This window comes from Silene latifolia, chromosome 10 (genome assembly GCF_048544455.1).
Source record: "Silene latifolia isolate original U9 population chromosome 10, ASM4854445v1, whole genome shotgun sequence".
Lineage (NCBI taxonomy): Eukaryota > Viridiplantae > Streptophyta > Magnoliopsida > Caryophyllales > Caryophyllaceae > Silene > Silene latifolia.
The window spans coordinates 86,698,607-86,724,257 of NC_133535.1; the positions used below are offsets into that span (position 1 = coordinate 86,698,607).

The 25,651-nt window shown below is 41.1% G+C and overlaps 1 long non-coding RNA gene across 1 annotated transcript; it reads right to left on the reverse strand.

Moving 5' to 3' along the window:
* Positions 1–18,285: 18,285 nt before the first annotated feature.
* Positions 18,286–20,578, reverse strand: LOC141609054 (uncharacterized). Its single transcript, XR_012527172.1, has 3 exons — positions 20,406–20,578; positions 20,239–20,309; positions 18,286–18,484 (listed from the first exon to the last, which is right to left on the reverse strand). It is a non-coding gene; the product is annotated as an uncharacterized LOC141609054 (long non-coding RNA).
* Positions 20,579–25,651: the final 5,073 nt, after the last annotated feature.

Consider the following 25,651-nt stretch of genomic DNA (forward strand, 5'->3'; position numbering starts at 1 on the left):
ATTCACATGATAGTTTTGCATATTATTAATCACTGTTAGTATATAATTCATCGTTAAATCCCGACTTAAATCCCTTATAACCAATATTTGCGGGTTTTCGTCGTTAAAATCAATCCGGGTTGTAGAGATTCGATTCATTCATATTGAGTTTATGGAATTCGATCTTTGATATATTCCCACCTGTTTGCCCGTCATTAGTTCTTCATTAATTCGTCATATTTAACCTAATTAGTTCACTCATGTCACTAAGCAATCTTTCATTCATGTAATTAATTCGTTTACATTCGTTTCATCCATGTTTTATCGTTTTTATGACTCATTCACATGTAATTAATGTATTAAATCACTTTCATCCGAGTCGAATATCATAATCAATCACTAAATTCACCCACGAATACTAACGATTTGCAGTTCCGGCTTCACAGCCAGAACTCAGCCTTGGAACAGACGCAAGAATCTGCCGCGCCTCTTCCGAGAGGGCACGATCTGCTGCGCTGTTCCAGTTGATTTACCTCGAACTTCCGTTCTGCCTTGACCTAGTTTAATTAGTTTACGTATTCAATTAATTGTCATTCGTGTTATCGTTAATAATCTGTTCGCTTATTTATTCTCTTTTCCCAAATTATCCGTTTTAAAGGTATTTTCGACATAAATTAATGAAACCGATGTAATTATTGTAATTTTCATTGTTGTATTATTGTATTCCTTTTATCGCATTGTTTGTATGCCTTCACATGTAATTAAATCTAAATCCCTACTTCGACTCAAATATATGTTAAATTAATTGTTCACCGACTTAGTCTAATTCTCACATGTTAGGATTAAAACTTGGATGTTGCATTGCATGCATATAATCGACGATATATCGAGTATAGACAACTTCCCTAATCATTAGTAGAGGCCGCTATCGAGGCAAGCGGGATTAGGTGTTCGATCAAAAGAGCTTCCTAATACGTACCCTCACCCCTTACTCCAGATCTCCGTGAACATCCGTGTTCATTGGCATCCACGAGAGTCATTCTAGACATAGAATGCTAAGGGTAACGAGTTCTTGGTGTTCATGTCACTACTTTGTGTCTTGACATGGCACGAGGTATTCGAACGGTTTCCAATTTTCCACAATAAATTGGTGGCAACTCCACAAATACAAACGCTTGTTTCCCAAGCGCCCCCGTGGCCCATGTCCACAGTTTGGCGACTCTGCTGGGGATAATACACTTACGTGTAGCCAAGGGTGAAACTTGAACAATGTTAGGGAATAGTTTGTACAAGACAATTGTCGGTTTTCATAACTCGGTCTTCCTAGATCGTTTATTCGGCCTTCCTAGGCCCAACCCAACCCATTCGACCAATCGTCCCGTCTAAACGGTCCTAATTCTTATTTGGGCCTAAGGATGGATAGCGATTGACGTCATCCATACCATGGTACTTACTCTTGTTTGTATCAAGGACTTTCACTACTTGAGGAAATGGACTAGGAATCGGCCTTACTCTTGTTTGGTACGAGCCTCTCCACAGACTTCGGGTTTGATTGTTCGGTATGGCAACCCACCCTTTAAACCAAAACCCTTCTAAATGCACTCAGCATCCCGTTATAATGCTTGTATGAATGATTGTACCTTACGTGATCACTATTTCTAAATGAAACCATGACGATTTTTGTAAAATCAAATCCCTTTAAAATGTAAATTTTGAAAAAGCCAATGATTAGCGCAAAACCGAGTCAAAACTCTGTCCATTTGTCGAGTCAAAATTCCGGGCCCAAGCTCATTTCAAAACCTCACTTCGAGTCCACTCCTACAACTACACTACAGTTGACTAGGACCCACATTTTCAAACTTCATCATTTCTTCAAAACTCACTCGACACAAGTGGCACACACCCACTTCATAAGTCAAAACATTTCTTTCTTAGTAAGTGTGCTAGAATGGTCGATCGTATTTTGATTCGTTGTCGATCTCTTATCCAGTTTCCAAGATGCCTGAAACAAGCGACGTAAGCACCGACCAACCCCAGAATGGTAATGATCAAATCCTAACCGCGCTAGCTCGCCTCCAAGTCACTCAAGATCAAGTGCGCGACCGCCACGATACAATCGAACGCCGAATTTATAGCGTAGAAACGAGGTTGCCTCCTCGGGAAAGTGAAGTAGATGATGGCTTTGTGAACAACTTCGGAGAAGAAAACTCTCCCATAGGAATGACTGCAGCTGAGAAACGACTCCAATATTTGGAGGAAAAATTGATGTATCTCAAAGGGGATGATATTTATAGGGAAAATAACCGTAAGTATGAGGCCGTGAATTTCAAGTTGCCAACCAACTTCAATATGACGGATATCCCTAGATTCAAGGGGCACGAAAACCCTTTTAATCACATCCGTGCTTTCAAGGACTACATGCCTATCAAAGGCATCAAATCCGAGATGTTTTTAAGGATCTTTCCTTCATCTCGTGACACCATCCTAAAGCAATGGTTCTACTCTCTAGAACATAAGAAGATTGCTACTTGGGAAGATGCCGTGATCGAGTTTGCTAAGCAATATGAAGATAATGCTGAAATCCAAGTTAACATGCGCACTCTAGAGGTTCTTACCCAAAATGACAAAGAAGGTTTCACCGACTTCCTAAGTAGGTGGAGGAAGACTAGTACCCAACTAGTTGAACACCCAGACGAAGCTACCCTTGTGAAAAAGTTCGTGGACAACCTAAAACCTATCTATGCAAGTCATTTGAGGTACCAAAACATCAAAACTTTCAAAGACTTAACCGTGCTAGGAACAAGGATCGAAGATGACATCCGTAAAGGGCTCTTGTCCAAAACGGTAGGCCGAGGATATCAAGGCTCAACAAGTCGTTCTTACGGCTCCAGTAGCAAGACCGATGAAGTTAACCTCCTCGAGCCATCCAAGAAGAGTACCCCACCAAGGAAATTTACAAATCTTGGGGAGACTTACTCCAATGCTCTAAAAAGGTTAATGAAACAAGGCAAACTCCAACCCATAGGCCCTACACCCGAACCGGAAACGAAATCCAAGTTCTGGGACGAGAATTCATACTGCAAATATCATAGGGGTAAGGGACATGACACAGAAAAATGCTACAAATTGAGAAATGTGGTTCAAGACATGATTGAGGGTGGTCGACTACCAATACCGCCGGGAGGTAAGCCCAACAACACTCAGAATCCTCTTGGAATTCTAGTTATCACAAGTGAAGAATCTACCGTAGATTGTTCACACCTCATTTCTCCAGTCGAAGATGAGATCCACGCGATTGAGAATGAAGGGTTCTACTCTACCATTTCCCCTACCATTACCGACTTCATCGCATGGGCAAAGAGTGTGGATAGGCAAGTTTCGGAATTGGAAAATGTGGTGACAACTTTACATGACCCCAATGCAACACCTAAAGAACATGCGCCACTAATTTTCTCCCAAAATGCTACTATGCAAGAAGTAGTCGCCGTGGTTGATAAACTAATCGACCAAATTACACAATTAGAGGACGAGATCATGAGAATGAGGGAACTAGCTACAGTCAATGGAGTATGGGCCGATGATAATGAGGACAAGTATCTCATTGAACACTCCCTAGTCAAGGAAATAGTCCAAAATGGTGAAGACCTAGATGTGGACCACCTAACTCGTTCGGGGCATCCATATCAAAATACTACTCAAAATGGTCCAACCAAAGTTATCACACCAAATGATAATGAAGATGACTCTACTGACCATTTGCTAAAGCAATTACAGAAGACAAAGGCTGATCTTTCAGTCTGGCAACTAGTAGCAAGCTCATTCCCACATCGCCAAGCTTTACTACAAGCTTTGGCCAAACTAAATGTAGCACATAAATCCACACCCGACGATGTAGTCAACTTGGTCTTCCAAGAATCACCGAAGCTAAGTAATCCTATTACTTTCTCTGATGAAGATTTGCCACCCTTTGGCGCTAGTCACAACTTGGCTCTTTACATCACTGTCGTTTGCTTAAAGAACAATGTGCCAATGACCTTGGTGGATGATGGCTCCGCGGTCAACGCCATACCCTTGAAAACGGCATACAAAATAGGCATGAAAGAGTCGGATTGGACCCCTACCAATCAAGGTGTTCGCGCATATGATGGTACACGATGAAAGGTAGTAGGACTCGTTAACCTAACCATAGCCACAGGGCCAATTGAGCGAAAGGTTAACTTCCAAATAGTGGACATTGAAGCTTCCTTCAACATACTTCTGGGAAGACCTTGGATTCACGCTTCCAAAGCGGTAACATCCACCCTTCACCAAAAGATCAAAATCCCACTAAATGGCAAAGTGGTGACGATCACTTCGTCGCCCATCAAGGCAATAATCGAAAAGAAGTCAAATAATCAAGTCCTTGCGGATCCAGTATATGAACTTGGGGGCTTTCAAAGCATAAGTGTCATAGAAAGTGAGTTGACACCCCTATACTACGATCCCTACTCAAACTTGGTGGTCAACCACATACTCAAATCCCAGGGATACTTCCCGGGAATGCCTTTGAACCCTGCCCGAAGAAACACCTTCGCACCCTACAAGGAAGGCAACTCGAGAAGAATACCACTTGGACTAGGATACAAACCCACTAAAGAGGAAGTTCTCGAGATGCTCGCTCAAGTTCAAAGCCGTAAGCACGTAGGAGTCCAAATGCGACCATATCTCCCTACCCTAAATGGATACTTTGTTAGGGAAGGAAGTCAAGAACTCTTTCACGGATTTCCCGAACCTTGGCACTACCTCGGAAGGAAGCTAGCCGGAATCGAGATCTTTCACGATTGCTACTTCATTCCTCCAGAAACGGTTCCTACCGTCAAGGCTCGTCAAGCACCTTGCTTAGACGAACAAGATGTTAGTCTACTATTTGGAGAAGATCGATTTGTTAGAGCCGCGCAGGATGAGATCATTACCATGATACTTCAAGACGATCACTTCAACCCTACCGCGTTAATCACAGAAACAAACGCGAACCAGCAGAAAGGATGGAGAAAATCAATCAAGTGGACCAACAATCAAGGAAGACTATTCAAGCTCACCACTGGAGAAGGAGAGATGTTCAAGGGAGAACCAGAAGACGATGAATTCGAGTCAGAGTCAGAGTCGGAGTCAGAGTCGGAGTCTAGAGAAGTTACTAGGCAGTCTCCTCCTGTCGTCGTCCCCATTCCCTTTGTTTCTCCTAACTTAGCCTCAAATAGTAACGGTAGTTCAGGAAATGTCCCAACAACTGTCCCTTTACCGCCGCTGACCACAGATCATATGGCTTCTTTCTTTCAACTTTTCTCAAACTTTAATATGAATAAATCAGGTTCTGCTTACTCTTTGTGTTATCTTGAATGCAATTCTGTTTACGATGATACTTAGGATGACCCAGACCCAGACTCAATTGAGATACCTCCCTACATAGCCAAGGAAATACTACAAGAGGGGGAAGGGGGACCAGTAATAGAGAACACCGAACCCATCAATGTAGGAACCGAACTAGAACCCCAAGAACTTAGGATAGGGACTACCTTGACCTCTACCGAAAGGGCCAGTTTCATAGACCTCCTACTCGAGTTCAAAGATGTTTTCGCTTGGTCCTACAAAGACATGCCAGGGATCGACAGTGATATCTCCGAACATAGAATCCCAATTAAGCGAGGTTTCAAGCCCGTGAAACAGAAGCTTCGTCGAATGAGGACAGAATGGGCTCTCAAGATTAAAGAAGAAGTCGATAAGCAATTCAAAGCCGGGTTCATCAAAGTTTCCAAGTACTCTAACTGGGTAGCCAACATAGTACCCGTACCCAAAAAGGATGGGAGAATCCGTGTTTGTGTTGATTTTAGAGACTTAAACAAAGCAAGTCCTAAAGATGACTTTCCTCTACCACATATCGACATATTGGTGGACAATACCGCAGATCACGCGTTACTATCCTTCATGGATGGGTACGTGGGATACAACCAAATCAAGATGGCCATAGAAGACATGCATAAGACCGCCTTTGTCACTCAATGGGGAACCTATTGCTACACGGTCATGCCGTTTGGGTTAATCAACGCCGGAGCTACATATTAACACACCGCAACTACACTCCTACATGACATGATGCATAAAGAAGTTGAGGTATACGTAGACGATATGATTGTCAAGTCCAAGGATAGAGAGGGGCATATTGCGAACCTTCCCAAATTCTTCTCAAGGCTACGAAAATACAACATGAGGCTCAATCCTCAGAAGTGCGCATTCGGAGTAATATCTGGCAAACTCCTGGGATACGTCGTTAGCCAACGAGGTATAGAAATAGACCCTTCTAAGATCAAAGCTCTGATCGAAATGCCACAACCTCAAATGGAAAAAGAAGTCAGAGGATTCCTGGGAAAAGTGCAATATATAAGTCGATTCATATCGAAACTCACCATGATCTGTGAACCTATCTTCAAAAAGCTCAAGAAAACAGATCACACCATGTGGGATAATGACTATCAAAAGGCATTCGACCGAATCAAGGAGATATTAGCTAAACCACCAGTGCTCATGCCACCTCAACGAGATCAACCTCTTGGTTTATATCTCACAGTAACCGAAACAGCCATGGGCGCCATGCTAGCTCAAACTGTAGGAAAGGAAGAAAGGGCTATCTACTACCTTAGTAAGAAGTTCCTGGAGTACGAGTGCAAATACTCACAACTCGAAAAGACATGCCTCGCTCTTGTGTGGGCAACGAAGAAGCTACGTCATTACATGCTTAGCTACTCCGTCAAAATATACTCCAAAATGGACCCTGTCAAATACCTCTTCCAGAAACCCGTCCTCAACGGACGCCTAGCAAGATGGACCTTGATGCTCTCAGAGTTCGATCTCAAATACGTGCCTCTGAAAGTTATAAAAGGGCGCGCCGTTGCCGAATTCTTTGCAGAAAACCCATCAATGATGCACAAACAATAGATACGTGGTCATTTCCAGACGAGGATATACTCCAAACCGATGTAGATTCCTGGGACCTTTACTTTGATGGAGCATTAAACTAAAGAGGATTTGGAATAGGAATATTGCTCATTTCTCCTGAAGGCGAGCATACACCGATCTCTGTCAAACTCGACTTCGAGGTGACAAATAATGCTGCAGAATACGAAGCTTGTCTCATTGGACTACAAGCGGCAGTGAGATTAGGCATTAAAAACCTTCGAGTGCATGGGGATTCATCCCTGATCATCAATCAAGTTACGGGATCTTGGAAAATCCGAAGCGAAAGCTTAGCACCTTATCAAGCCAGAATAGACCAAGTTGCCCAATTCTTTGATCACGTGACCTATCTACACCTACCTCGGGAAGAAAATCAATTTGCAGATGCTCTTGCAAAATTTGCATCTTTGATTAATATGCCAAATAACATGGTGGAAATGCCTTTATGTATCGAACGACGATCAGAGCCAGCTTATCTCCACCAAATCACCGATGAAGAGGAAATCACAGAGGAACCTTTGTTCCAAGCAATCCTAAATTTCAAGCTCAACGGTACCTATCCACCGGATATGGACAAAAGGGGACAACGTGCTATACGCGTACTAGCTTCCCAATATGTTCTCATGCAAGGAGAGTTATACAAAAGAACACCTCTTGGTGTAATCCTACGTTGCCTTGATCATTCACAGGCACGGAAAGTGATGGAAGAGGTCCATGATGGAGAATGCGGTCCTCACATGAGTGGGCCCATGATGGCAAAGAAAATCACACGTTTGGGGTATTATTGGACCACAATGGTATCCGATTGCATCAAATACGTAAGACATTGCCACAACTGCCAAATCTTCGGGAATGTACAGCATGTCCCTTCTTCATTGCTCTATACGATGACATCTCCTTGGCCATTTTCTGCCTGGGAATTGATATAATCGGAAGATAACTCCAGTAGAACAGAGGCCACTTTTTCATCCTAGTGGCAATTGACTATTTCACCAAATGGGTAGAAGCAGCTTCCTACACTAGTCTCACGGCTAAAAATGTAGGAAAGTTCATACAAAACAACATCATCTGTCGATACGGTTGCCCACATGAGATCATTAGTGATAACGGATCACATTTCCAAGCTGAGACTGAGCAATTGCTAGCCAAGTACAAAATTAGGCATCACCACTCTTCGCCCTATAGACCACAGACTAATGGCGCGGTAGAGGCGGCAAACAAGAACGTTGTCACAATTCTCAAGAAAATGATCGACAACTATCGAGATTGGCCAAGCAAGATACCCTTTGCTTTGTGGGGATATCGTACATCTGTTAGGACGCCCACTGGGGCCACCCCTTTCTATTTGACCTACGGCATGGAAGGCTGCATGCCCAATCGAGTTAGAAATACCATCATTGCGTATCTTACTCGAAAGTCAAATCTCGGAAGCCGATTGGAAGAGGGATAGATATGAAGAACTCATCCTCCTGGATGAACGTAGGCTACGCGCATTACATAATGTCCAAACATATCAAGCACGTATCAAACAAGCCTTCAACAAAAGGGTCAAGCCAAGGGACATCAAAGAAGGAGACTTAGTACTCAAGTCGATTAGAGCTCTTTTACCTGTCGATCCACGAGGAAAATTCAAACCTAATTGGGCTGGGCCATTTCTAGTCAAGTCCATACTTCCAGGGGGTGCGGTTAGAATCACAGACCTAGATGGGAATGAATTTGCCAATCCAACAAACCTTGACCAACTAAAGCGGTATTATGCCTAGAATAGGAGCAAAAACGCGCCTCGCGTAACCTCATGTGTCGCTCTTGTAACGGCCCCTGGCCAAGCTGAAATAAGCTAATGTCGCCATGCTCTTGCATTTTGACAATTTGTCATCCTCATATCGTCAAATAAACTAAATTTCACCTTAAGAGTAAGTAAAAAGCTCATGCTTATTTTCTAAGTTCATTACAAGCTCTTGCTTAGAACAATTATTCTTTTACATTTACTCGAACTACGCGCAAGGGTTTGATTTCATTTTTTTAATGAATACGTAGGCAATCCTTCGCAGGATACAACCCATTAATTTCAAAATGTAAATAGAAGGACATTTGCAGTTGCATTTGGAATTCGACAAGAATAATAAATAGAAAGTCACAACGGTTTCATAACCAATTAACCTCCTTTATTTCATTCATTTTCTAATAATAATAATAGTACGCTACATAATAATAATAACGGAATAAAATAGGCTAGGATTCTAAAAACCTCACCTTCTTATTACAATCATAATAATAAATAATAATAAAGACTTGGGCTATTCCTCCATTTTCCCTTTGCCCTTGTCATTTTTGTCATATTTCTTATCACGACCTCGAGCCGGACGCTCTTGTGCCACTTCGGACCTAATCACCAACGGTCTTTCTCGTGGTCTAGCCTTCCCATTCTTGTCAATCACTTTGTCCACGGCAGGAGAGGTCTTCGGTTTCTTCGAAGGATGAACAACTCGAAACCCGGCTTCTTCCTCTCCCTCAGTCAGATGCTTCTCTTTCTCCTTTTCCACCTCGCGCACCTTGTAGTCAACGGGCTCGCGCTTCCTCAATCTCTCACGCTCCTCCGGAGTAGCAGCTTTCCTCCATTGCAGATAGACGTCCGACACCCATAAGACACTAACAGAAGAGTTCAAGAACCATGCGTTTCTTTGAGCCCATTTAATGGCCCACTCCCTTCGACTCTCAGTAGTAAGCGCCACGGCGATCAGGGATGTGTCAAGCTTCGGATTGTCCGCTTCAGTCCAACTGTCTCATCAGCCTCTCCGGGAAGATGCATACCATGAATTGCAAGCCAGGAATGCACACAGATCGGGTAGGATCCAAGGAAGATACCCCAGTGACAGATTTGAGATGCCACCATGGTACAATCCATCTAATCAAGGGGCCATCATCACTCTTCAATTTGTTTTCCCAATAATTGCAGACTCGAGTGAAGTCCACCATGTAGAGCCTAGTCCTCATAGCAATTGAGCGAGCATGATAGGCAGGAACATTAACTGGGGGCTCGATCAATCGAAGACGATCCATAAGCCAAACCTACCAAAAAAAGCAGGTGTTAAAAAAAAAAACAAAAAAAAACAAAAAAAAAGAGAAAAAAGAAGAGAAGAAATTCTTTATTCTTTTACCTGCAAGATAATGGGACTTCCTAAATAAGGTAGGTCACGATTGGCTTTCCTGTTATCCAAACCCAATAGGATCTCTCCTAAACATAAACAGGCTGGGCTCCTGCGCAGTTCCATTTGCTCAACTAGGCCCAGGAAATGAGGATCACCTCTCAAATCCTCATCAACATGCCCTTGAAGGACATATACATGTAACAAGAAAAAACCGAATGCCCTTCGCCTAGCAACATAAGAGATGGTGGGGTCGGCCTTATTAATGAATCGGTCAATAAAGTCCAACATTCGCACTCCTTTCGAGGTCACCAGACGGTCCACCTCAATTCTTGTCAACCCAAGCAAGTCTCTAAACTTGTTCTTATACCTTGTGAAGTAGAAGGAATAGCAAGCAAGTGTTCTGGGTCCCACCCACCAATCACAACAATTTCTTCAGGAAATGGGCAAATGTCACCTTCGGGGAAAGCAAAAACGTGATAATTCGGGTCCCCATAATCAAGACAAGCATCTAGGAATGGTTTGACCACCTTGATAAACTTCAAACTCAAAAACGATCTAAGGTTATAAGCACCCATGTCGTGTTTCTCCATGTTGGAAAACTCATTGGTCCACTCTTTTAGACGAATCTCTAAAGTATTCATGATGAAGGATTATTTTGAGAGTTTTATGTAATAAGACGAAGGAAGAGACGGAAGAATTGTGTGAATAAAACCTCTATCGACGTTTCTATTTATACTAAAATCTGTTTCCTAAACTCCGCCAGGACGGATACACCGAGGAACAGGCGCAGCACCTGCTGCGCCTCTTCAAAGGCACGCAGCTCCTGCTGCACCTCTTCCTCAGCAACGTCTCTGTGATTTTCCGCGTTGGATCTTTCCTAAATTCCTTAGCGAATAATTTCCTATTCATACGGGTTATTATTTTGGTAAATACGTCAAAGTTACCATAGTTCGTGTTTCCTAATTCCACGGGCACGCATTTCGAGGAAATATCAGCATTTTCGTCATTTTAGCACACTTATATATTTCTTTCTATTTTTCTTTTTTCGGGGAATCATTTCTCCAATTTAATGTAATTCATTTCAAACTTATATATTTCTTTTTACTTTTTTCTTTTTGGGGAATCATTTCACTCCCGTCCTACATTACATTTCTAACTTATAGGTTTCTATTTTTTCATTTTTGGGGGGTAACCCTCCCTACCGTCCGGTCATTTCCGGCAAATTTTTTTGCATTTTTGCATTTTTTTGCATTTTTGCACTTTCGAGTCATTCGTTTTGCGCTAATTTAGGCCATATATACAAATGTATGTTTTACGTGAATTTCTATGTAAATTTCGGCAGCATGACGGCGTAAACCGTCATCTACCAAAACTGTTCAAAGCTAACCTGCAGGTACAAACAACGCAACCCAGCAGCAAAGGCACTCAGGCCGTCATATATACAACTCAAAGAGGGACATGTACAACAAACTGGGGGCTCGAACCCCAAGCAAAATCCAAAATGTCCAAAATGTGGGTCCTAAAATGTACAAATGTGCAAGATACAGCCAACAACAAACAAAACAAACAACAACAAAAACTACTGCCGGTCGTCGCCTAACTCCACAACTCTCGCCTCGAGAGCAGCAACCTCGGCGTCGCGGACCTCGAGCTCCCTCAACAAACGAGCTGTCTCCTCCCGAGACTGAGCCAGCTCGCGCTCCCTCTGCAAGCGCAACAATTGGCTCATGTCAATCATTTCAAGCAATCATATGAAAGGTTAGAAAGTTCAAAAATGAAGTAGACGAAAGGTTCATACCTGGCGACCTCGACCGCCGACAAGTGCCTCGACGGCAGTAGCTCGCAGCCGGTTGGCCACCTTCCATAACGCCACAAACCGAGACGGCGCAACCTGCATTTTCAAATAAGAAGTTCTAAATAATTGGATAAGTTCAATCAAATGTGTTCTTACACAAAAATCATACAAATTAAAGACTCACCCTCTGAATAAGATGCTGCCACTCGTCTAAGCCAGCATCCGTCACAGCTATGTCAAAGTCACGCAGCTCGGAGATCGTCGTCCTCGCGGTCGCGTCAGTGTACTCGAGGGTCTCGGGGTACTCTGGGGGCTCAATGCCCGCCGCCTCAGCCTCCTGCAAAGACAAAGGATTGCCATTAAATCGATGATCATTCATCATACTTTCGAAATGGTCATAAGGAGAGTAAATGCTCACCACAACCGGCCAGTACGCCAACCTCCCATAGAGGAATGCCGAGTAGTCCTCACCAGGAATAAAGAGGGCCTCGCCACCAACGCCAGCCAAGTCAGCCTCCATCTCAGCCTCAGAAGGCTCCCTGAACATCGTCCTAGAAGGATCGATGGGAACCGTCAAGACATCCCGAGAGCACTGACGAGCCAAGCGCTCGCCCAAATACCACACGGGACCCATCGATGTCCTCAACAGCAACCGGCTCGAGCTCCTAGGTCGAAGGACCTCAGCCACGAAAGGAGGAGCGTCAGCATACTCCGCCCAAGGCCTGGGCACCCACTGGGAAAAGACAAGCAAGAAATCATTCTTATGATCGGTTAAAAATTAATAAAGAAGTAAAATGAATATAAGTGAGCTGCTCACGCTGTCCAGCTGAAGAGCGTTCACGTCCCGCCGGTAGACACCATGAGAGGAACGCTTGCTCCTCGTGAGACACATCACCCAATCCCTCACAACGGGATAGGCCTTCTCCAGCGGCTTCGTCCTCTTGGGCGAGAGGCTCGGAAAGTAGGAGTACACCCACGCCTGTGAAGCAAGATAGTCAATAACGATCTTTCGTAATTCGATAAAGAAAAGAAGTGATTTTAGTCTAAATGAAGGTTCATACCTCCAACAGTAGTCCAGGGCCGACAGCACCAGGAGAAGTCCCCTTCTCCATCAACTCCGGACGAACCATGGCCCCCATGAAGCGGATGAGGACCGCAAAACTAGTAGTGACCCAGTCCCAACGTCCTAGGGAGCTCAGGTCAGAAAGAAAGGGAAGAAGCTTCATCGATAGCCTCTCTCCCTTGTCTCCGAGGTAGATCGAAGACAGAAACCACCAGAGCCACAAGCGGGCCCTCTGCTCAGCTGTACAGGAAGGAGGAGCCGTCTCCCTCCCATCAATCACAACCAGCGTCGGGGTCTTCCCCGCAAAGTAGTCTCGGACGTAAGAACTAGGCACCAAACCAGGCACTGTAGCAGCCTTTGGCGCCAAGGTCCAGCCGATCAACTTCCTAGCCTCGGCCGAGTCCACCCTCATGGCAAGTCTCCGGCCACTCCACCGCCTCGGTCCCACCCGGCAGACCAGAGATCATGCTGTAGTCCTCCAACGTGACTCCCACCTCACCAAAAGGCATGTGAAAAGTGGAAGTTGTGTCCCAGAATCGGTCCAAGGAAGCGCGGACCAGGCTAAGGGTAGCCCGCAGCTTTCTCTTCGCGATATCCCTCCAAGCCTGCACTAGGGCGCCAAATGCTCCCCGCTCGATCATGGCCCGCTCCTCCGCTGACAGCCTCTCGTAGCACTCCATCGCCGTCGTGTAGCCCGAGAACGATCTGATGTTCCCGGCCTCCTATTGTGATTTGAAACAAAAGCCATCTTTAGTTTGAATGAAATTGGAAAAGATATGAATAAATGAAATGAAAGAAAATGAGTGATGAGTGATGAATTTAAGATTACCAAGCTCTTCACCGTCCTATAGGACAGGTGACCCTCCGCAGCCCAAAGCAAGTGCCTGCTTTCCCAGGTCTCAGCCCACGCAGGTGCTCCCCTAAGCTGGCGACCACCTCGCCCAACGTTGGCCCGCCTCGGGGTCTCCTCCTCCTCCTCCTCGAGGACCTCGTCCTCAGCAACCTCAGCAGCTGCCCCAACAGTAGTGAAAGCTTCCTCGAGAGCACGAGAAGCGTCAACGCCTGTGTCTATGTCCATGGGAGCTCTCCTAGAAGTAGAAGCCTCGTCACCTGCAACATTAAAGTAATTTTAGGCCGCGTCAAGTGACGACGAACCTTGATTAGGGGATTTTCGAGTTTTAGAAGCCCCGAAGTCGCTCTTTTCTCGCCATCTTTGGCCGTATTCCTACAAACCCGATCACTCATGTGGTAATTTGGATTAATTCAAGCCTAAGTTGAAGCCTAGTCATGGGTTCGAGTCGAAATTTCGACAGCATTTCGTTATAACGGCGATTATGCCCTAGAAAAGTGTCCTGAAAAAGCCGTCACAAACCAAAATTCCGAGATTGTAGGAAGTTTACCCATCATCCAAGGATTCCAAATATCAAGTTTCATCGTAAATGGGCAATCCTAAGGCTGTGTTCGAAGCAATTTACGGTTTAGCTGTGAAAGCGTCACAATTTCACTCAAATGCCCAAAACTCAACGAAAATTTGAAACAAATACATGGTTATGATCCTTATACTACCAAATAGCCATTTACAAGGTCAATTTTGCAAGGCAAGATCATTTGGGGGAAAAGCCCCAAATTTTCGACATTTTAGGGTTGAAAACCCTGAATTTTGTCGATCCAATTCGTCCATTATAGAAGATTAATGCAAGAATGATATACATACCTCGATTAGTCATGGCAAATGCAAGTTTTTGGATCAAATTTTGGCGGAAATGGTTGAGATTTGAGAGAGAAATTGATGATTTGTGTTTCGAAATAAAGAAATGAAACCCCTGTTTCATCGCGCTTTTACGCAGGAAAGACACCCCCAGGAAAAGACGCAGCAGGTGCTGCGCCTCTTCCAAGAGACGCAGCTCTTGCTACGCCTCTTCCTTAACTTCCCTTCATACGAATTTTCAAAAATTCGTTATGAGTTCGTTATTTGTAGGCCCATCTTTGGTGCGCCTCTTCCCGATGCCATTTTATCTTTTCTGGTCCGTTTGACGATTATTCTTCGCTCAGACCCGCATTTCTAAGCCAATTGCAGACTATCTGTGACACCTCGCGATAACGCGGAAAATATAACTAATAAATTAAAGCGGGAATTTGTGATTTTTAAAAACTTTTTGGTTATTAGTTAAAAATTAACACGCGGGTGCCAAAATGAAATGAAGCAAATTCAATAATAGACAAAATTAGGTTATTACAACCCAAGTCCAGAAGGCGGGGAAAAGATATCCCACGAATAAACATATAAAGGGTTTCTAAACTAGAAACTAAGGTCCAAGGGTTTAGTTCTCGCTAGCCCACACGTCTTCCCCACGTAAGCATTTTCACAACCTGTCATTCATGTAAACATGAACGCCACAGTCAGTGGGGAGTAACTCAAGGTTCTCCCAGCCACAATATGTCAAAACGAACATAACAAAGAACGTAAACAAACAATCATATTAGATAAGACATGAGTGAATCGAATCATAACTAAACATGGGATTATACGTGTTTAAACCAACAAGAGTAAAAGAAATGATGGAATAAACAAGTAAGGCATAAGCAACAATAAATAAATGGGAAAGAAGGACAAGGAAACCGACATGGCCACTTAGCCACGAGCACGTATTTCAAGGAGATATAACCAAAGTAACCATCCAAATAATGCAAGACATTTATTACTGTTAGACTATAATTTCCCCGGGTAGGACTACGATAATAATACGGTCCTAGTCTAAATCTGCAGATTCTCGGTTGTACATCCCGATTCGACGTGCGCCAGCACAGCACGCACCCAAGACTTGACTACTAAGGAGACCGAGTACCTCAATCGCCAGAACAGCACGAAAGTGGCGGAAAAACTAAGATAAGACTCACTTGCCAGAACAGCACAAGTGGCCAAAAGCCGTACTTGCCAGAACAGCACAAGTAGGCCAAAACCGTACTTGCCAGAACAGCACAAGTAGGTCAAACCCGTGCTTGCCAGAACAGCACAAGCAGGGTAAAAAGTATGTCAAGCACATACGACGGTAATATGGCATTTCTACAAGAATACGACTCTTACAAGTAATTATTTATAATAACCTTTTCATGCACATGGGACGGGATTATTAATGTCACACTCATACTTATGGCTTGCATCTCACCATAAGTACGGATGGGAACATCAGTCCCGATGATCATATCGCAACTAGAGGGCCTATGGCTCACCCCTAGTGTCCGATAGGACCAAGGCTCTCACAACAGAACAATACAAGGCATTATCAAGAATGTGACTCTTACAAGTACTTATAACAAATATCTCATACTTGTATTACATTAATGAATATTCCATTTTATAATTTAACATGCCGGTTAAATAAAATATAATGAGTGATAATGCATAATTTACGTTATGTGAAATATACGGGATAAAATGTGATCAAGTCCAAGTGACCCATTTATGAGCCCAATAAATAGACCATAAGAAATCCAATGAATGGACTAGAATAAGCCCAATAAATAAATCATGTGACAAGCCCAACAGAATAAATAAGTAAATGAACGACATTAACTAATTACGTTATATAAAATGTGAGACGGTTAATTAATCATATTTTAATTAAACCAATTTAGCTCCAAAGCAATTTATAACCATGACTAGCCCAAATTACTAAATTTAGCTAGCCCATTTACTAAAATCAAATGAGCCCAACAAACTAAATCAAATGAGTCCCACAAAATAATTATGTGAAGTCCAATTATTAAATTCAATTGAGCCCAATTATTATAAACATGACAAGCCCACTTATCTAAACATGGGCAACTAATGAGACGAGACCATGCTTGAGACGGGGAAGTAATTAAATAGCGGAATTCCCTAATTATACTTCATGTGAGAAAATATATAAATGAATGAGGTTTAACAAAATCCGTTATATAAAGCATGAGTCGGAGATATAATTAAATAACGAATTGCGTTTTATAAAAACACGAGACGGGCATTCAAATATTTCAAGGAAATCTCAAATAGCGCCAAAGTTACCTCAACCCGCAACTAAAAGGGGCCATTGAACAGTCCCACATCCGTCACCAAACAACTAGCCACCACAGCCCATAAACAGACCGCAAACATCACGGCTCAAGGACCGTTTGGACAGCCCAAAGATACGACCCAACCAGCCGCCACCTATAGTACCCATCCCAACCACGCTCTTTCCTCAAAGCAGCCACCAACTAAGCCCCGACTAACTCCCATAACCATATAAACAAGACCGTCATGTGTAGCCTAAGGAAAGTCCGTGGATGGCCCTCATGACAGTCCCTCAACTGGGTCAAACCACCACCCTTCTCTGCCCAAAACAGAACCACAAAGCAGGCCATTAGACCTGCCATCAACACGACTCGAAAGTTCCGTCTTGGGTTCTCTTGAACCCGACACAGACGTTCATTTGTAAATGAAATTTAGACGGAATTGTTATCATTATTATGACCCTAATTTCTAAACGGAAATAAGAGTAAAACTGAGACGGAAACAACCGCAACTGGAGCGTGAAGGGTAATCATCAAATTCGTTCTATTAATGCTCGAAAATATCGTGAGAGCGGGCCATACGAGACGGGTATGCATCAACAACAATTAAAGAATCAAACTTTACGACAAAGGGGTATAAAAACCGAGTTGAAGGGGGTGAAATATCGACTCATTGTCGAGTAACCTATCACCGTTACCTTTGCTCTCGAATTTTCGGGTGAAAACGTCCAAGGTACGAGCTTTACTTCAGTCTCCAAGGTCTTCAACTAAAAGGAGGGAAAAACGAGTTGCTTTAAGATAAGAAATCGAATTGTCCTTTAAGACGATATTTCGAAACCTCAACAAAATAGAAGATTTCTTACCTTAAAAGAACCAGGAAGGGACGAGGAAGCTAAAGGTATAAAAATGGTGAAGTTTGGTTGAGAATTAAGGGAGAAAATGAAGGTTGAAGGAGACGGGACTGGGTGGTTGTGGTCGCTGCTGCTATGTGTTGTTTATCGCAGGAGAGAAGAAGAAAAGAAATGGGGAAAAGAAGGGGGTGGGTCACGGGATCAAAAACAACAAAGAATAATAATAATAATAATAATAATAATAATAATAATAATAATAATAATAATAATAATATATAATAATATATAAATGAGATATTTAGAGGTTGGGTGTAAGAGGGTAGGTGAGCGTGTTGTCACCTTTTGTGACACCCCGCGATAAGGCGGAAAATATAGCTAATAAATTATAGCGGAAATTTGAGATTTTAAACACTTTTTGTTATAAGTTAAGGATTAACACGCGGGTGCCAAAAACGAAAAGAAACAAAAACAAAAATAGACAAATTTAGGTTATTACAACCCAAGGCTAGAAGGCGGGGAAAAGATATCCCACGAATAAACATACAAAGGGTTTCTAAACTAGAAACTAAGGTCCAAGGGTTAGTTCTCGCTAGCCCACACGTCTTCCCCACGTAAGCATCTTCACCACCTGTCATTCATGTAAACATGAACGCCACAGTCAGTGGGGAGTAACTCAAGGTTCTCCCAGCCACAATATGTCGAAATGCAAGTAACAAACACTTAATTAAACATATTAATCATGCATTATATATGATCAATAAAGAACAAGGAGATATAATGAATAATCAAGATGAGATAGACATATTGCATTCTTAAAGAGATAGGCATGGTACATTATATTAAACATGCATTCAAGGGAACAAATCATGGATATGAGATTAGGCATCGAATCATATGAGGAAGGTAAATAACGGATCAATTAAATAGAAAATACATTGATGGAAACCAATAGCCATTACTTTGAAAACCTCTTAACAATCATAGCACGGGACGTGACTACTAATGTCACATTCATACTTATGGCTTGCATCTCACCATAAGTACGGATGGGAACATCGGCCCCGACGATCATATCGCAACTAGAGGGCCTATGGCTCACCCCTAGTGTCCGATAGGACCACGACTCACACCACCGAATAATACAAGACATTATCAAGGATATGACTCTTACAAGTACTTATATAGAATAAATGTTTCGTACTTGTATTTTATTAAATATTCCATTTTATAATTTAACATGCCGGTTAAATATAATATAACAAGTGATAGTGGATAATTTACGTTATGTGAAACTTACGGAATAAAAAATATGACCAACTCAAGTAAATCATTTATGAGCCCAACAAGCAACCTATCTATGTGAGGCCCAAAGAATTGGTCATGTGAAAACCAACAATTTACTCATGTCAAATCCAACAAATTCAATACAAGAAGCCCAATTCATATAGTGTACTTAGCCCAACCATTAAAATATAAAGAATCCATCATACAACTTATATTGAGTCTAACAACTAAGTAGTAAAGAGCCCCACAAATATAATTTATAAAAATTTCCAAGACAATCAAACAAGAAAAGCAAGGGGCATGGAATTGAGCATTCAAAATGCAACATTGCAACCCAAGTGAGACCGTCTTAAGACGGATTTTTAAGCATGAAATAATACGAAAATTTATCATACAAATGACCCAACTTATACATGGACATGCCCTTAAGACGAAAATAAGAAAGTTAGCTCGAACCACCAACCAAACATTGACCAAAACACGAGATAATTGAAGACAGGGAGGTGCATTATACCCCGTATTACATAATTGCTCAGTTCACATTTAACCACGGTCATGACGATTGAACAATTAGTATATGACGTCAATCTTAAAAGTTTTATATGATTAAGACCACTGCCAAAGTAACTTGTAACAGGAATAGTAATAGAAATGCAAACATTCTGCAATGAAGATGGCCTTTTGCTAATATATGCTACGGAGTATTTTCCTGGGTCATAGACTCATAGCCTTGTTTACGAGATCAGTAAGTTTTATTTTGCGGTTTCCACAGGTCGGACTGACATTGTTGTCATGTCCACCAAAACAGTTCCAAAAATTTCAGCATAGAGACCGTCTTTCACAGCTCCAAGAACGACATCCAAACAGTCCACTTCAACCCATTTTAAGACAACTTTTAAAGCGAGATTTAGACGGAAATTAAACACAACTACCTCATGAATAACAACCAAATTCGAGTATAAAGACGGAATTTAACTCGATAAATCCAAGCATACAAATTAGAAAAGTGTAAAGAACCAAACTTTATCAAACAAGGGCATATGAAACGATAAGTAAAACGGAATTCGACATTCTTGTCGAGTAACCTATCACCGTTACCTTAAACTTTCGAATTTTCGAGTGAAAAACGTCCCAAGTCCGAGCTTTTCTTCAATATTCGAGATCTTCGACTAGAAAAGGAGGAAAAACGAGTCGGTTAAGACAAGAAATCGAGTTGTCGTTTAAGACGGTATTTTCGAACTTCTACAAAATCAAGACTTTATTACCTTAAAAGAATGAGGAAGGAATGAGGAAGCTAATGGTGCAAGAATTAAGGAAAAAGGTTGAGAAACGAAGCCGGGATCTAAGGTTTAAGCTCGACGAAAATGGTGTACGGAGGAGCTCAGTTGTTTGTTGTTGTCGCTGTGCTTGTTTGCAGGAAAAAGAAGAAGAAAAGGGGAATTGCAGGGGTGGGGGTCACGCATCTCACAACAACAATAAATAATAATAATAATTATAATAATTATAATAATAATATATAATGACATAAACAATACTAATAATATAAAAGTAGAGTGAAAAAGAGTAGATGGGTGTGATGTGTTGTCGATAAATGGTTGGTCCGGATTAAAGTGGGTACATGGTAAAATGTGACGGTCTATAGCTAGACGGAAATTAAGACAGAAATTATTATTATTACAGTCACTATCATTAATGTCCGGCTAAAATACGTATACGTTTATTCTAATATAATTTACGCCTTAAAAATGTAATTTACTAATACGTATTTTTATAAAAATGAGCTTTTATATAATACGTTTATAAAAATCGTGTTTGACATAAATTAATTAAATAGAATAATTCAAAATTATAAAATAAAGTAATCAAACGGTTTAATAAATCTTGGATGTCAAAATGGGAAATTCGCGGGTGTTACACCTTTTGATTGGTTCGGGTTTAGATGGGATTCCCCATTGAAATGTGACGGTCTAATGTTAGACGGAAATTGAGACATAAATTATTATCATTACGGCCATTATTATTATCCAACCAAAAATACGTATACATATATTATTATATAAATCATGCCTTAAAAATATAATTTAATCGTACGTATTTTTATATAAACGAGCTTTTATATAATACGTTTATAAAAATCGTGTTTGACAAAAAATTAATTAAATTGGATAATTCAAAAATATATAATAAAGTGGTTAAACGGTTTAATAAATCATAGATGTCAAAGTGGAAAATTCGCGGGTGTTACAATCACCCCATCTTTTAAAAAGTTTTGTCCTCGAAACTTGAAGGTAGAAATGAAAGGTTATATCTAAAAGTAAAATTGGAATTTTGAAATCGGTAACCAAAACATTTAAAAGGTTACTTATCGTAAGAATTAAAATCCTTTCAAAAGTTTCAAATGAAATTTTCCGACAAAACCAGGTCGAAAGGTAAATCATTGTATAAATCAGAAATCAAAGTACTTTCAAAAACAATAACGAGGAGTTTTCAAAAGTAAAGTCTCATTCATGGAACGAAATTACTCTTGTCGTGCACACAAGAACGCTAACTTTCCAAGTCGAAGACAAATTTAAAACAAAATCAATTCGCTGACAAGTGTAGAACAAGTTATCAAACGTCTCCTATAACGAGTTCTAACATCCGGTCAACGTCAAAATCAAAAGAAAATGGTAGTTCACTCAAATTTTCTTTTGCAAAAGTCAAAATAAAAATGATGGTTTCACCTTTAGACTCAAAATGGAGTCAAATTTCCGAAAATGTAATATCAAACTTTGACAAAGAAATCATAAATAGATCAAAGTTAACATAAATTGGTTAAAATTTAAAGAAATATCAGGTTTAGCAATTAAAATCATGATAGAGAAGTCTATACTCAAGGAACAAATATGGAATTAAATCAAATTTTCATTTTCAAACCTTTAAAATAGGTAAGGTTTTGTAAAAGTAACATAAACTTTTAACAACGAAACAAAATGGTAGCTTGAAATATTTAGAAATTGTATGAAATGAAAAGCAATTTAGACAACATAAATACAAAGTACGCTAAGAAGGTCCAGACTTAACCAACAAAAAGAGCTATGATGAATTTCATAGGGTAAGAATTGAAGTAAGGTCAACAAGGATGTCAAAGATAGAGTTTTTATAGGTCACTAGCATCAAACTTAAGGGAGGATCAAGATGAAGCGAGGAAAGGAGGTATGAACGGTAACGCTTATGGTCAAAGAAGAAGGGAGATTAGACAACAAGAAAACGCCAGGTACTCAATCCTGAAACAACAACATCATCCTAAACGGTTCTGAAAACTTCTTAACAACAAAACCTATAATCACAACACTCCCAAAGATTTTCTCAAAACACTCATGTTACTTCATCCTAATCTGTTCCTTGAAACAGGGTACTCCACTATAAGTGTGATCTCACCACTCCAAATCCTCGAACATCTACAAACAACCTCCACAAGATCAAGGTTAAGGTTTCCAACAAAGCTATACTCATACCTCAAGCAGTAAACAAGATCACTCAATTAGACCAACTAATAATCCCACAATTAGCATTTATCACGTGGTAACATATACATTAAACCCTCATATCCAAAGCAACTACGAAAGCCAATCACAAACTCGACTTACTTAGTCAATCCTACATCCTCAAATCCACCATTCAATTTCATCCATTCTAAGTCAAGTACTAAGTACTAGTATCTCAAGACACGTCTCACTACGCTTCCCAAGCCTTTCAAATACAAAACATAAACAACAAAGCCAAGTCCTATAACCTTAGTAACAAATGCAACTCACACTTAACACATAGAATCCACCAATCAAATATACTCACTTAATCAAGGATCTAGGTATAAGAACCATCAAGTATGTCTCATCACACTACCTAAGTCTTTATAACATCACAACCTCTCAAAACCAGGGTTAAGGGCCAGATACAAACAATCTCCTCAAAAGTCAAAATTTCCAACCAAGGTCAACATTCCTCAAAAGAAAGAGTATTATCAAAAAGGCGTTAAGGGAGGATTAGCAAGGAACAAAGGACAAGTTAGGAGTACAAGAGTAGCTTTCAAAGTAAAATATAAGAGAGTTTAGAAGAAGGATAAGCATCAAGAGATAAAGAATAAGGCAAGGTACACAAAGAATGAGAAGCATCTTCAAGGAAGTAGAAGCATTCTTCAAAGGTTGAACAAATCTTTAATCCTCAGCAATAGGCACCAAATCTTGAACACCACATTGGTAAGTTTACAGTCATGGATCCAAGGGCACAACAATTATAAAATGGCAATCAACAAACATGTTAGAACCTAACAAAGAGCAGACACACTACGGACTACCACCTTAGGTCCTTAAGTCTACCCATCTCTCATTCATTATTCAAGGTCAAGTTCAATTTAAATTCGGGGTACACGTGTGTGCGTCGGGAGCAACATAGGCTCTGATACCAACTGTGACACTCCGCGATAACGCGAAAAATATAACTAATAAATTAAAGCGGGAGCACGTATTTCAAGGAGATATGACCAAAGTAACCATCCAAATAATGCAAGACATTTATTACTCTTAGACTATAATTTCCCCGGGTAGGACTACGATAATAATACGGTCCTAGTCTAAATCTGCAGATTCTCGGGTGTACATCCCGATTCGACGTGCACCAGTACAGCACGCACCCAAGACTCGACTACTAAGGAGACCGAGTACCCCAATCGCCAGAACAGCACGAAAGTGGCGGAAAGACTAAGATAAGACTCACTTGCCAGAATAGCACAAGTGGCCAAAAGCCGTACTTGCCAGAACAGCACAAGTAGGCCAAAACCGTACTTGCCAGAACAGCACAAGTAGGTCAAACCCGTGCTTGGCAGAACAGCACAAGCAGGGCAAAAAGTATGTCAAGCACATACGATGGTAATATGGCATTTCTACAAGAATACGACTCTTACAAGTAATTATTTATAATAGCCTTTTCATGCACATGGGACGGGATTATTAATGTCACACTCATACTTATGGCTTGCATCTCACCATAAGTACGGATGGGAACATCAGTCCCGACGATCATATCGCAACTAGAGGGCCTATGGCTCACCCCTAGTGTCCGATAGGAACAAGACTCTCACAACAGAACAATACAAGGCATTATCAAGAATGTGACTCTTACAAGTACTTAGAACAAATATCTCTTACTTGTATTACATTAATGAATATTCCATTTTATAATTTAACATGCCGGTTAAATAAAATATAATGAGTGATAATGCATAATTTACGTTATGTGAAATATACGGGATAAAATGTGATCAAGTCCAAGTGACCCATTTATGAGCCCAATAAATAGACCATAAGAAATCCAATGAATGGACTAGAATAAGCCCAATAAATAAATCAAGTGACAAGCCCAACAGAATAAATAAGTAAATGAACGACATTAACTAATTACGTTATATAAAATGTGAGACGGTTAATTAATCATATTTTAATTAAACCAAGTTAGCTCCAAAACGATTTATAACCATGACTAGCCCAAATTACTAAATTTAGCTAGCCCATTTACTAAAATCAAATGAGCCCAACAAACTAAATCAAATGAGTCCCACAAAATAATTATGTGAAGTCCAATTATTAAATTCAAGTGAGCCCAATTATTATAAACATGACAAGCCCACTTATCTAAACATGGGCAACTAATGAGACGAGACCATGCTTGAGACGGGGAAGTAATTAAATAGCGGAGTTCCCTAATTATACTTCATGTGAGAAAATATATAAATGAAAGAGGTTTAACGAAATCCGTTATATAAAGCATGAGTCGGAGATATAATTAAATAACGAAATTAACGAATTGCGTTTTATAAAAACACGAGACGGGCATTCAAATATTTCAAGGAAATCTCAAATAGCGCCAAAGTTACCTCAACCCGCAACTAAAAGGGGCCATTGAACAGTCCCACATCCGTCACCAAACAACTAGCCACCACAGCCCATAAACAGACCGCAAACATCACGGCTCAAGGACCGTTTGGACAGCCCAAAGATACTACCCAACCAGCCGCCACCTATAGTACCCATCCCAACCACGCTCTTTCCTCAAAGCAGCCACCAACTAAGCCCCGACTAACTCCCATAACCATATAAACAAGACCGTCATGTGTAGCCTAAGGAAAGTCCGTGGATGGCCCTCATGGCAGTCCCTCAACCAGGTCAAACCACCACCCTTCTCTGCCCAAAACAGAACCACAAAGCAGGCCATTAGACCTGCCATCAACACGACTCGAAAGTTCCGTCTTGGGTTCTCTTGAACCCGACATAGACGTTCATTTGTAAATGAAATTTAGACATAATTGTTATCATTATTATGACCCTAATTTCTAAACGGAAATAAGGGTAAAACTGAGACGGAAACAACCGCAACTGGAGCGTGAAGGGTAATCATCAAATTCGTTCTATTAATGCTCGAAATTATCGTGAGAGCAGGCCATACGAGACGGGTATGCATCAACAACAATTAAAGA